At 38.7% G+C, this 14983-nt stretch overlaps 1 pseudogene; it reads left to right on the top strand.

Annotated features, from left to right (window-relative positions):
* Window positions 1-670: 670 nt before the first annotated feature.
* Window positions 671-14101, top strand: LOC125010632 (annotated as a pseudogene).
* The last annotated feature ends 882 nt before the right edge of the window (window positions 14102-14983 follow it).

Genomic DNA, 14983 nt, shown 5'->3' with positions numbered 1-14983 from the left:
TACTTCCAGTGACTCACCACAGGGTGGCGCTGCTTCTCTTTGCTTCTTCATTTCAGCCTCAGGCAGCAACAAAATGATCAGAGCTGATCAGGTCTGTATTTATCAAACATGTAGAGCAGGAAATCTCTTCTAACTGACCAGAATCTCTCAGAGTCACTGAGCTTGATTCTACTTTTAGGAGTTGAAGTCAAACATTTGATCTTCTGCTTTCACTTGTCAAATTCCTCCTGTATGTCCTGAGAAATATGAAAGCTGCACATTGATGTTACATATTACACAGTTAACCTGCTCTGTGGAGGATTTTTAATGGTTTCATCTCTTAAAATGCTCTTCAACAACAGAGAACAGTCTGTGTTACTAAACTCACCACCAACCTGAATGTGTTTGTGGGAACATGAATGTTTTTTAGTCTTTCTGCATCATGTGACCCAGATTTTTTTCATCTGCTGTCAGATTCAAATCAAGACCATGAAAGGACACAGCAGCTTGATCTGAGCTGTCAATCATCAGCAGCCGTCTCATCTGTGGGCTGCAGGGGCTGATGGGAGCTTTGAGGACCTGCTAGAAACCACGTGGCCTCGTCTCATGTCACAGCTCGTCTTGTTGGGCCTCAGCTGCATCAGAGCTCCACTTCTCCCCAGGTTCACCAGAGGATACACCACCACACAAAATGCTTTTCCTCCCAGCTGCTGCTCTGTGCTGTCTGTGTTCAGGTGAGTGTTTCCAACAAACTCCACCTTTAACAAACACTGTCTCACTAACCTTCATCTATCTGTCTGTGTCTCTACAGCCCTGGTTGCCATGGCAGCAGATCTGACCCAGGACCAGTTAACATGGACCAGGAGAGTTGGTCAAACAGTCTCCTTCAGATGTGGAGGAACTGGCCACTGTGATGTAGATAATGATGTATTCTGGTACCAGAAGAAAGAAACAGAAACATTCAAACGGATTCTTCGTATTAATAAAAGCAATGGTCGAATCAATAAAGGTTATAATCATCCACAGGAAAATGATTTCTCAGCTGTGAATAAACAGAACAGTTGGGAGTTGGAGATCAAGAAAGTTAAAGTCGATCATTCAGCCTCCTACTACTGCTCTGTTATAAACGTGTTACCCACAGTGAGAAATGATGTGAGCAGCCTGAACAAAAACCAACAGATGAACAGATGTCAAACAGTGTTTGTGACAGGAAGAGAGCAGTAAACCAGAGCTCAGGTTCACATATTTCACCTCCATCTCAGACAGAGTCACAAACTACTGAGCTGAGGGAGATTCTTCTTTCCTGCTCTCACTATTTATTTAATAATAATATTAATAATAATAATACATTTTATTTTTTAGCACCTTTCATGTCACCCAAGGTCACCTAACAGAAAATAAAAAATTGACAAAACAAAATAAAATATATATATATATATAAAAAACAATCAGAAACAAACAACATAAAGAGTGGACAGGGAGGGTAGTGAAGGTCATGAAGCAGAGTCCAAATACAGAGTAGACCAGTTTGAACAAATCAATTTTTACATATTTAACATCATATTTATTGATGTTGTTGATATTTCAACAAAAAACACACAAAAAACGAAAACAACACATAATAGGGACGGCACAGTGGAGTGGTGGTTAGCACTGATGTCTCACAGCAAGAAGGGTTTGAATCCATCGGCCGACTGGGACCTTTCTGTTTGGATTTTCCATGTTCTCCTTGTGTCTGTGTGGGTTCTCTCCAGGTTTTCCTAGTTACTAAATCCAAAAAAGCGTTGAATAAGGTCAGCTGGACTTGTAGAATTTCTTGAAGACGTTTCGCCACTCATCCGAGTAGCTTCTTCAGTTCTGATGAACTAGTGGGAAATTGAGGTTTAAATAGGAAAAACTCTGTGGGTAGCACCCACCAGAAACTTGCTTGACCAGAAACTGGAGTCACTAATTACCATAATGGCTGATACTTACCTGTCCTTGAATGGGGGGAACTGTGTGCCTAGGCTAGCTTACCCTATGAATAGAGCTCTAACGAGGCTATTGTCCATGGGAACCTGGAGGCTCAATGTGTGAATGTTGTTGAAACTTCTTGGGGACAGAAGTAAAAACTGAATTATAAATAGTTGATAAAATTAATCTCAGTCCACCTCCTCTGTTTAGAGAAGGTTTCTCCATTTTGACATAGATGGCTTCCTTAACTCCTCTCTCAAACCATCTGTCCTCTCTGGCCAGGACTTTGACGTTGTTATCCTCAAAGGAGTGTCCTTTGTCCTTCAGGTGGAGGTGGACTGCTGAGTCGTTTCCTGATGAGCTGGCTCTCCTGTGTTGGGCCATGCGCTTGTGTATGGGTTGTTTGGTTTCCCCAATGTACAGGTCTGTACATTCCTCGCTACACTGAACCGCGTACACTACATTGCTCTGTTTCTGTCTAGGTGTTTTGTCCTTGGGGTGGACCAGTTTCTGTCTTAGGGTGTTTTCAGGTTTGAAATAAACTGGGATGCGGTGTTTACCAAAAATTCTCCTTAGTTTCTCTGATACCCCAGCTATGTAGGGGATGGTGATGTTCTTCCTTCTGTTTTGTTCCTCTTCCCTGTCCTTCCTGGGATATCTTTTTGAGCCTTTGACAAAGGCCCAGTTGGGAAAGTTTGTGAACAAAGTCAAGGACGTCACACTGGACCCAGAAGAAACCATCGTGTCCTTTGATGTCACCTCTCTGTTCACCTGCATCCCCACGAGAGAAGCCACGGATGTAGTAAGGAAAAGACTACAAAAGGATGACACCTTGGCCTCAAGAACCAACCTCACCCCAGAACAAGTCTGTGTGTTACTCGACCTGTGCCTGACCACCACCTACTTTCAGTTCAATGGAGGTTTCTACAGGCAAAAACACGGCTGTGCGATGGGGTCCCCAGTGTCACCGATCGTGGCCAATCTCTACATGGAGGAAGTAGAGACCAGAGCTCTGGACACCTTTGCAGGTTCCACTCCCACCCACTGGTACAGATATGTGGACGACACCTGGGTTAAAATCAAGACAAAGGAGGTGGAATCTTTCACTAAACACATCAACACAGTGGACAGCAACATCAAGTTCACCAGGGAGGACATCAGCGGGGCCTCTCTGGCCTTTTTGGACTGTTTGGTACGTGTTGAAGAAGATCGAAGCCTCAACATAGAAGTATATAGGAAACCCACACACACAGATCAACACCTGTTATTTGACTCACACCACCCCCTGGAACACAAACTGGGAGTCATCAGAACCCTCCAGCACCGAGCACAGACTGTCCCCACCAGACAGGATGGCAAGGACAAGGAGGGAACACACATTAAACAAACCCTCAAGACATGCGGATATCCCAACTGGGGGAGGCTCAAAAAGATATCCCAGGAAGGACAGGGAAGAGGAACAAAACAGAAGGAAGAACATCACCATCCCCTACATAGCTGGGGTATCAGAGAAACTAAGGAGAATTTTTGGTAAACACCGCATCCCAGTTTATTTCAAACCTGAAAACACCCTAAGACAGAAACTGGTCCACCCCAAGGACAAAACACCTAGACAGAAACAGAGCAATGTAGTGTACGCGGTTCAGTGTAGCGAGGAATGTACAGACCTGTACATTGGGGAAACCAAACAACCCATACACAAGCGCATGGCCCAACACAGGAGAGCCAGCTCATCAGGAAACGACTCAGCAGTCCACCTCCACCTGAAGGACAAAGGACACTCCTTTGAGGATAACAACGTCAAAGTCCTGGCCAGAGAGGACAGATGGTTTGAGAGAGGAGTTAAGGAAGCCATCTATGTCAAAATGGAGAAACCTTCTCTAAACAGAGGAGGTGGACTGAGATTTAATTTACCAACTATTTATAATTCAGTTTTGACTTCTGTCCCCAAGAAGTTTCAACAACATTCACACATTGAGCCTCCAGGTTCCCATGGACAATAGCCTCGTTAGAGCTCTATTCATAGGGTAAGCTAGCCTAGGCACACAGTTCCCCCCATTCAAGGACAGGTAAGTATCAGCCATTATGGTAATTAGTGACTCCAGTTTCTGGTCAAGCAAGTTTCTGGTGGGTGCTACCCACAGAGTTTTTCCTATTTAAACCTCAATTTCCCACTAGTTCATCAGAACTGAAGAAGCTACTCGGATGAGTGGCGAAACGTCTTCAAGAAATTCTACAAGTCCAGCTGACCTTATTCAACGCTTTTTTGGATTACCATGACCTGGATGACTGAGAACCTTCACAGACCTAGTTACTAAACCTAATTTATATACCTAATTTCCCTTTGGGGATGAATAAAGTAACCTACCTACCTGAGGTTTTAAAGTCAAAAGAAGTTTTTTCCAGCACAGTAATAAAAGTCCACAAGTGTTATCATCTCCATCTCCAACTGTGGTGTAAATATATTCTAGTAAGAATATGGAGAATATGATGCGTCTCATGGAAGCAGCATTTATGTTGGGGATTGAACTCTGCCTCCTACAGACAGTGCTGATCGAGGTTATGCACTATAAATGTCGAGCTCTATTTGACATAGAGGGCGCTATTTATGGTGCACTCTCCAGGTTCTCCAGCTTCCTCCCACCCTCCAAAGACATGAAAGGTTCATTGGTGATTGTACATTGGTCATAGTTATGAGGGAGAATGGTTGTTTGTCTCCTGTGTTAGACTTGAGATAGACTGGTTTCATCTCTTAAAATGTCAAATAAATAAAATAAGACCAGAAGTTCATCTTGTTTTAAATTAAACGTTTGACGTTAAACGAATCATCTAATTCAGACGTGGGCATTTTACGGCCACATGTGACTGACGTCTGTCAGTCACAAGCAGATGAACAAGTATTTATGCTGTGCAATACGACTGTGTTGCTTTTATTTTGAAAAGCCATGATGGATTATTTACGTCACGTCACTGTTATAATCTGTGATTGTTAGTTATTTAAAAAGGGAAATGATTGAAACCAGCTTCGTTCCATCGATTAAACATTTATTGAGATTTATTGCGATACAGAAAATAATTCATGTATCTACACGGTCCCTCCTTGGTGCACCGAAGCTTTCCAAAGACGACAAAGTTTCCAACATTACGAGGCGTTATATCCAAAACTACAGATCTGTTGTGTTTTATTTTCCTCTTAAAACATACACCAAAATTCATAAATTTAAATTTAAATATTTACAGAATATTCTTATGCTCCCAATTCCAGCAGCAGCTTATCAACATATATAATTTACTGCTTTTTTACAACGGGAAGAAATTTAATATTGAGAATTAAGTTCAAGTTTCCGTTTGGTTCGGCCTCCAACACAGCTCAGATTTTTTCATGTGGCCCCCTGTAAGAAAATAATTGCCCAGCCCTGATCTAATTCATGAATTATTATAGTTTCATGAGTTTTCAGTGATTTTTTCATGATTTAAAGTCTTTTAAAGATCTTTTCCTCTCATTTGAAATAATCCTACTGTCACCTTTAAGAGTCATTGAACTGATTATGTGCAAAGTGTGAATGTGCTTCAGGAGAACAGTCCTTTAATAGAAGAGTATTAACTTTCACCTCAGCTGAAAATGGACAGAGAGACAGAGTGGGAAAAGAATTCAAGTCACTAGAAATTCACTTCCATTATTGAATGAAGTGAAACACATTGAAGAGTTCAGTCAGAGTTGAGGAGCTGTGTGGATTTGTATTTTTGTATTTTCATTTCAGCTCTCCAACAACAAAGAACAGTCTGTGTTACTAAATTCACCACCAACCTGAATGTGTTTGTGGAACATGAATGTTTTTCAGTCTTTCTGCATCATGTGACCCAGATGTTTTTCATCTGCTGTCAGATTCAAATCAAGACCATGAAAGGACACAGCAGCTTGATCCGAGCTGTCAATCATCAGCAGCCGTCTCATCTGTGGGCTGCAGGGGCTGATGGGAGCTTTGAGGACCTGCTAGAAACCACGTGGCCTCGTCTCATGTCACAGCTCGTCCTTGTTGGGCCTCAGCTGCATCAGAGCTCCACTTCTCCCCAGGTTTCACCAGAGGATACACCACCACACAAATGCTTTTCCTCCCAGCTGCTGCTCTGTGCTGTCTGTGTTCAGGTGAGTGTTTCCAACAAACTCCACCTTTAACAAACACTGTCTCACTAACCTTCATCTATCTGTCTGTGTCTCTACAGCCCTGGTTGCCATGGCAGCAGATCTGACCCAGGACCAGTTAACATGGACCAGGAGAGTTGGTCAAACAGTCTCCTTTAGATGTGAAAGGAACTGGCCAGTGTAGAAGTGACTGGCCATATGTATTGTGGTTCCAGAAGAAAGAAACAGAAACATTCAAACTGATTCTTCATATTGATAAAAGCAATGGTCAAATTGGTAAAGGTTATAATCATCCTCAGAGAGATGATTTCTCAGCCGTGTGTAATCAGAACTTTTGTGAATTGAAAACAGAGAAAGTTAAAGTCGATCATTCAGCCTCCTACTACTGCTCCTGTTATAAACGTGATACCCACAGTGAGAAATAATGTGAGCAGCCTGAACAAAAACCAACAGATGAACAGATGTCAAACAGTGTTTGTGACAGGAAGAGAGCAGTAAACCAGAGCCCAGGTTCACATATTTTCACCTCCATCTCAGACAGAGTCACAAACTACTGAGCTGAGGGAGATTCTTCTTTCCTGCTCTCACTATTTTATTTGACATCAGATTTATTGATGTTGTTGGCAGATATTTTAATAGAAAAAAAAAATGAAAAAAAAAAAAAACAAAAAACAGAAGAAACACCAAAAACATGAAGTCAATCAAAACAAACGAATTCAACAAAAGAGCAAAAGAACACAAAAATATTTTAGGATTTAGTTCATGATAATGAATGATTTCAGCCAAATGTTCCAGATGAAGATGAAGCCCCATATTGATCAGCCATAACATTATGACCACCTTCCTAGTATTGTGAAATGTTTCCACTCCTTTCATTCATCCTTCTTTAGCTCCAGACACAGGCCCTGAAAGAGAATTTTCCATCATGCATCATATTTATTTTGTAGCCATCAGCATCACATTAATCTTCATCAAATACAATCATCACATACTCAGTAAATCACTTGTTACTTAAATCACACAGAAAAACAACTATTTAGGACAAACCCAAAGTAAATTGAATGCTGTTCATGAATAGTTTGGAGCTCATTCATGGTCTTGGTCTCTTCTGAAAGCTGAACTCAGAAATTTCTATCACAAAAGTCTGAATCACTCTAAATGGTTTTGTTGTTGAAGAATCAAAGTTGGCACACAATCAAAAATTAGAAGCGGCTTTTTTCACCTGAATTTATATATTTATTTATTTTTTGCTGTCTGTTGCCTTCAGAGTAAACTGAGGACAGATCTCATCTGGATAACATTAAATTATCAGAGAATGAAGTCTTTCCTATAAAATATAAAAATGAACAAAACTGAGTTTCTTTTGCCTTTTTTTCTAAGTTTATAACCAGGTGTTTCCAAACTGTACCATTCAGACACATTTTGAATAAAAATGCCATAACTCGAGCTCCACTGAAAGGTGACACTCAGAGGAATTATATTTTATAACCAGATTCTCTATTAGAGAGCAAGTAGGATATCGTTGTTTAGAGCAGCTCATTGGCTTCATCAAACATCAATCATCCACTAAACTGACTGCAACTGGTTCAGTCTGTGGATGAAAGAAGGGGGAGGGGCTTCTTTCCAGCGCTGACTCTCATTGGCTTCTGAAGGCTGTTGACTGGACATAGTAGCTCTGAATTGGTTCATTGAGGTGTCAATCAAAATGTCAGAGTTCAACAGCCATTTTACCAACAAACACATTTTAGTTTCATTTAATCTTTTTCTTCATCACAGTGAACCCATGATGTCATTATCAATAGACTCACCATTTACTGAGGTTGTTGAATCTTTTTGTGAATGATCAGTTTAACAATTGTTACTAAACAGGAACTCAGTAAAACCAAGAAGAACCCTGATATTATCAGAGAAATGAACAAAACCAGAACCTCATGATCCAAACAAATCTACTCAAAACTAAATGTGACTGATTTGTAGCTTTGACTGTTTAATGAACCAGAGTCTGTTGTTATGTCAGAGATGTAAAAATAAATACGGAGCAGTTTTGCTTCATACAGAGAAATAAATTATTAGGAACCTGAACAACTTACAGGAGAAACCAAACAGACAGAAAGTCAGAGTGTTGTTAGTTTTACAGATATTTGGTCATAAATCGAAATATGAGACAAATTAAATGTTGATCTGATGATGGAGTTAGTCAAACAATCACCAGTGTAGCACCTGTCCCATGTAGCTAGAAATACATGGAGTTAAATATAGTTTTGGTGTTATACTACTATGGGTGGAGCCCTGGGCTCTTTTAATATTGTGCTTCATCATATTAACAAGAACTTATTTAGTTTTTATCTTTACTGAAAAAATACAAATAAATGAATTGGTTTGTGTCTGTAAATGCATCTGTTTTAAATACTCTCCTCTCATCAAACTATAAATTCAAGTGACTCAAACACTGAACTTTAAATGAAATATTTAAAATACTGCAACAATTAAAATAAAAGATATGCACCTTATATGGTGCTTTTGAAATATGAAAACTAAATATTTTAACTTAAATCCACATTCACTCTACACTAAACAAAAAATAAAATGAATGTCATGATCATGTCTGTCCTATGGTTTGATTTCCCCTATTTTATTTTGTTGAGTTTCCTGTTTTATTTTTTTTGAGTTTCCTGTTTGGTGTTTCTCTCCCTGTGTTTTCCTTGATTTCTTATTGTTTCTCCTGCTGTGATTGTTATCATTAGTTTCACTTGTGTCTCTTCTTCCCTCTGCCCCTGTGTGTATTTATAGTGCTTCAAACATCAAACAGCAAAATAAAATGATGCAGCTGTTTAGTTCTCACTCTCTCTCTGTCCATTCAGTTTAACATGCTGAACGTGGGAACTGAGAGGAAATGATGAGGGAACAGGTGACAGAAAGATGAGGAGAAACCCAACGGATAAATTGATGCTAGTTAGTTTGAATAAATCATTAGCTTTAACACAACTTCACAGCATCAACACACTTTAGCAACGTTCAGTAACATTAAGCTACAACATTACAACAGATGATCAGTTTCTCATTGAGGTCAGACATGTTCCTGACAAGTTCCCTCTCCATAGAAAGCATGGTCAGTACATTCAGACCTTCATGACTCACTGAGTTTCAGAGAAGTTGGTTTTGATGGGTTTCAAGAGTTCCTGATCACTGAAACTGTGTGTGTGTGTGTGTGTGTGTGTGTGTGTGTGTGTGTGTGTGTGTGTGTGTGTGTGTGGGTGCGTGTGTGTGTGTGTGTGTGTGTGTGTGTTGTTAATCCTCAACATGAACGTCTGAACCAGTTTCAATGACAATCCATCCATCAGTCTTTGATCTTCTCAGGACCAAGAATGTGTAGAAAGGTTGATGTCAATCCATCATCCGTCCTTGAGTCCAGATCCAGTCCATGAGGACTAAAGTAGTGGACTGACCAACCACTGACATTAACATCAGAGCCATGCTGCTAGTGTGGAGAAAAGAAAAGAGAAGAAGAGACAGTCATGTAGATCTGAACAATAGAGAAACACATCAAGGAGCTGAAATATGATCCCACTTCCTCTTTTGACTCCTTCACCTCAGCTGACTCTCTCAACGGCACACAGGTTTTTGTATTAGTCTTTTTCACTGTGTAGCAGCTACAACTACTACTTCATCTTTGGCTCTGGAACTAAACTGTATGTAACAGGTAAGAACAAACATTTCTTTACCTTCACTTGTTTTATTGTAGAAGCTGAAACGTGTTTAAAGTCAGTTTGTGCTGCTTCAGGCTTTACATGTTAGTTTTTTCCTAATTATGAGAGAATTCATCCTGCAGCCATTGTTACATAAGAAAAGCTCAATCACTTCTGAAAACATGTTGAAATCTCACTCAACAACTAAAGTTATTCTTTATTTCTGTAAATATTAGTGACGTTACAAACATTTAGGATTTGATCGTCTCAGTAATTCTGTGTAAACAAGATGATATTTGATGTTCAACTATTTCAGATCGTTTTGAAGTGTCTATCGATTGAACTGGATCATTTCTGAAAGTTAGAACCTTGTCAGATCTAATTTGTGTCAGTTAATATTTATATGATGTAAATGTGTTTTTAATTGATGATGTTTTAATAGAAATAGAATAAAAACATTAAGTGAATGTGATGTTAGAATAAATAGAATTAACTCAAACAATGTTTTATTACTACCATCAGCATAAAGTATTTAAACATTTGAACATGACTGACACAAACTTGTACATTGATAAGTTTTATTAGTGATTAAAGTCTGTGCTCTTAAATGTGTAATATTCAATACATGTTGTAATCACTGAAATGACAAACGTACAACTGGAAACAGAATTCAGGGATTTGTTAATTATTTAATTTCATTTCATTGAAAATATTACAAAGACATGAAACATATTTAGAATAAGTTGCTTTAAATTTCATGTCACAGCTAATTAGGTTAATTAGAAATAAATGGTGGTGGAGGAGAGAGGCTTCATGACTCTGTGAACGACTTTTGGACCAAATAATATTTCTCAACGTGAAGCTGAAAATAATTTGTGTATTTCATGGTCTACAGTTCATAATATCATAAAAAAAAGCAGTGTTGAATGTTGGTGATCTTCATTAACTTACACATTTGTGAACGAACCATTAACACTGAACCTTATGTAGAGGTTTTGGAGAAACAAATGTGGCTATACAGATGACGTCTTATTCTGAAAGGCCTTTCTAATTAATAAAATAAAATAAAATAAAATAAAATAAAATAAAATAAAATAAAATAAAATAAAATAAAATAAAATTGTAAAATATTTCACGTTGTAAACTACAATAACTCTAATAACACAGTCGACATGTTTCCCAACTTCTTTGAAACAAATTGAAAATGATCAAATAATGTTATTTGATTAAGATAAAATAATTCTTTATTTATTCCACCGTGAGGAAATTTGCAGCGTTGCAGCAGTAGACAGTTTGAGGACAGAGCACAGAGGAAATATGAAGAAGTAATAAAATATTAAATAAATACAAAAAATAGAAACTTAAATCCAATAGAAATCCTATTTACGTATGCATGCATGTATATTGTATATGAAAGAATAAAGGATATACAAACACAAGTTATTCCAAATGTATTAAGGATGTTCCAGTTTGTGTTGTGATTGTCCAGTGTGTGTTTGTTCTACTGGGAGCAGGTTTGATTATACAACTGATGATTGATCAACAACTGTATTCTGTTCTGATTCATTTATTTATTTTATTTAGCATCAGTTATTTTACAAATTGAAATGTACATGAAGATATATTATAATAATATATACTGAATATGTACACTGATCAGCCATAACATTATGACGGCTGAAGTTGTTAGACGACTGGGTTCAGAGCATCTCCAGAACTGCAGCTCTTGTGGGTTAATTAATTAATGCTGGTTGATGTTTGTTGTGTATTGATGAGTAGTTTAGTGATCAGAGTCCATGTAGTTTCCAGGATCAGGCTGAATCCAGACCAGTGCTGTAAGCTGCTGTTGACTGTGTCAATGTGTGTGTGCTGTCAAACTTCAGATGAGCGGGTAGTGAAGCCCGTGGTGAGCGTGTACCCAGCAGCATCCAGACCCAACCAGGAGGGGAAGAGCTCACTGCTGTGTCTGGCCTCATCCATGTTTCCTCCTGTGGTCCAGTTCTCCTGGAAAAGACAGAAGAAGGGCGGCTCTCTGGAGGATCTGACCTCTGCTCAGGGAGATCAGCTGGAGCTCAGAGTCAGGACACAGAGCCTCCATCAGACTGGTGGATAGAAATGATCTGTACACATATAAATACATCTGCTCCGTCAAGCACGAGGGAGGCATAGTGGAGGACACACTGGAAGAAAGAGTGGAGGACAGAGTGGAGGCCCAAGCACTACAAGGTAATGAAGGCTTGGTGACTGTGTCCAGCAGTGGTTCAGCTTCATGTGGAGACACTGTCAAAGAGATCAGAGGAGCAGAGGACTGACATTGTCACTGCAGCTCCAAACATTTGACTCCTTTTCTGTTTCAGGGGTTCCAGCTCCAGCAGCCTCCTTTTCCTCCAGAGAGAGAGCCAGCAGACCTGGCAGCTCTGCAGCAACATCACTGTAAGATCACCTGCTGCCTCCCCTGCATGGACAGCTCCAATGTCCAATGAGGACACTAGAACAACTTTACAGGATCAATCTGACACTTGCACTAATTGATATGTGTGTGTGTGTGTCTGTCAGTGTCCTTCCAGTCTCAGTGCAGGGTGAAGCTGCTCTGTCTGCTGTACACAGTGCTGATAGTGAAGAGTCTGGTGTACTGCTGTGGACTCTCTCTGCTGACGAGCCTCACAAACAAGGGACCCTCCACCAGCTCCAAACATGCTGACTGACTGTTTTCTGCTCCTCTTTTCTCTCCATCACATCTCATCACTTCATCTCATTCATCACTTTCATCAGTTTTCAGTAAATGTTGTTGAAATGTTCTTCTTTGTAATCTGTATCTGTTCATTCACGTGTTGATTGTCGTCCTGTAAATAGAAACACATATATTCACAGAGAAATCTGCTCTTATGACATGTTCATTCTCTAGTCGTCTAGTTTATTTCCACTTTTAACTGTGACTTGTATAATAATGAAAATGAAGCTGAATCATCATCAGTTTCCAGCTGTTTCTTCTGCTCTTGTGTTTCTTCTTTCTAATAAATCAAACTCCACCAGGCTGCTCTTTTGTTTCACTGGATCACACTCAATAAACACATTTTTATTCTTTTCATGTGTCTTAATAAAGCAAGTCAAATACTTTAGCTCGTATATTAGTGACTGTTGGATGTGATGTCTATGAACCCTGTGAATGAAGCACAGACTGCACTGATAAAAGATGAAGCTTGAATTTAATTTCCATGACAAATGTGGGTCAGTGTGGTTAATAAGGTGAACTCATGGTGAATTACAACTGATTGGGACATTCAGACTCTTTTGTCAACTATAACTCATGGAAATAATGAGACTTGAGGTGAACCAACATGGACGCCTGCTTCACAACAACAGCATGACTTGTTTATATCGTGGGTTTGTGTCTCTGTCTCAGTGACGTTTTGTGTTGGGTTCTGATTAATGATAAAGAACAGGAAGCATCATTGTTTCATATAGAAGTTGAAAATCTTCTCATTGGATCAATTTAAACACTTTGCAGGCAGAGTTCAACTTCTTTAAAGTTATATTCATCAGAGAGGAGAAATTCATGAGAGGGTGAAAGATTTAAAACACAACCATGAAATAATTAATTTAATTGGAAAAACAATTTAACATAAAAAGAACTGGTTCTAAAATTTAATGATGAACATAAATGTGTTTCTTGTCTCTCGGTTGAAGAACACAGGTGCTTCCTGGAAAGATTCTTTAACCAGAGCTGGTGGTTGAAACTGTCATTAAAGTGAAAAGCCACAGCTAACGGTGTGGAGGCTGCAGAGCACAAACCCACACAGCCCGTCTGCTGCAGGAAGGAAGTCTGATTGGCTGTCAGCAGTTTGTTTTCTGTCCTAATAACCACTGAGAACGGATTCATATCTGCTTCTGTACACACTCACTGCCTCCCCTCCCTTTCTCTTGTTTAGTGTAAACCTTTTTTCCTCTGAGCCTCCACCCACACAGAGTTGAAGTGAGTCCAAGCTCATGTCCTGGTAACATGTTCAGGGAGGTTCTGATGATTAAAGATGCTCTTTACAGTTTGAAATAAACAATAACAACATTAATTAAATGTGATTTTATTGATCAGACACCTCTGTGATTAATGAGTGATTAGGATTTATCCACTAACAGGTCCAGTTAGAGGACCATATGAACCTTTAGTGTTCAGCTCTCAAAAAGTTCAATTTCCAGTGATGCTCTGACCTGCTGCTAATGCTAATGCTAATATAAATTTGGTGTGGTTAATCTTAATTGACAAAGAGCAAACAAACAGCAGTGGCTTCTGTTGCCTCTCAACCTGATAAAAACAAAAACCATAACCCTTCTCAGAGCCTAGCTCACATGTCCCATTCTTCCTTTATATATAAACTGTCCAAATAAACATGAATAAATTAGTATTAGCGTCATTATTAAAAATAAATATAAAACATGTTTTGTTGACGTTTAACGTAGCATTTTAGACATTTACTGCCTTCTACTGACCAAAGGCAGGAACTGCAACACTGCATAAAGTAGATAAACAGTCAATAGTGAGACGTGATAGTATAAAATTCACCTCCTCTATGGACTTAAATAAAGACTAACTGCACAGACAATTATATCATAAATACAATACAACGTGGAAATGTGAAGTGGTGTATTCCAGAATCATGCTTTACAGTATATGTCATACATGTCTGTTTACATATTTCATCCAAAGAATTACTACTATAAATGTCACGTACACATTTTATTTTAATTACAGCAAATGTTTTTCATTGGAAATTAAGAATAAAAGCATCATCTATAAATAATAACATAATATTTTAATTTGATGTATTTTAGCTTTCAGACTTATGGAAAGTGGTGAAAAGATATTTAATAATATTTCCCAGAATGCTTTACTTTTTTCAAGTTTTCAAAATGGTTACCAAGCTGTTTCCAAGCCTCTCCACTGACAAAATTGATGGTCAGAGCTATTTTCAATTTTGTGTCATTTGTTCATTTTCAAATAAATGTGGCAAATTATTCCTGTTACTTGGCTATAAGGAATTTATCTGGATTGACATTAATTTAATTCCACTTCCTGTAATTTCAATTCAACGTCCTGTTGGAGGTGAAGCCAGTTCAATTCAAATACAAATTCTTCAAATTAATTATTTATTATAATATTTATTTATTTATTTTTTCCGAATTCGGAATTTTGCACAGGCTTGAAATGAGTTATTGTGTCATTGTC

This window comes from Mugil cephalus, chromosome 7, assembly GCF_022458985.1.
Source record: "Mugil cephalus isolate CIBA_MC_2020 chromosome 7, CIBA_Mcephalus_1.1, whole genome shotgun sequence".
Taxonomy (NCBI): Eukaryota; Metazoa; Chordata; class Actinopteri; order Mugiliformes; family Mugilidae; genus Mugil; species Mugil cephalus.
This window is presented reverse-complemented; position numbering and strand designations above follow the sequence as displayed.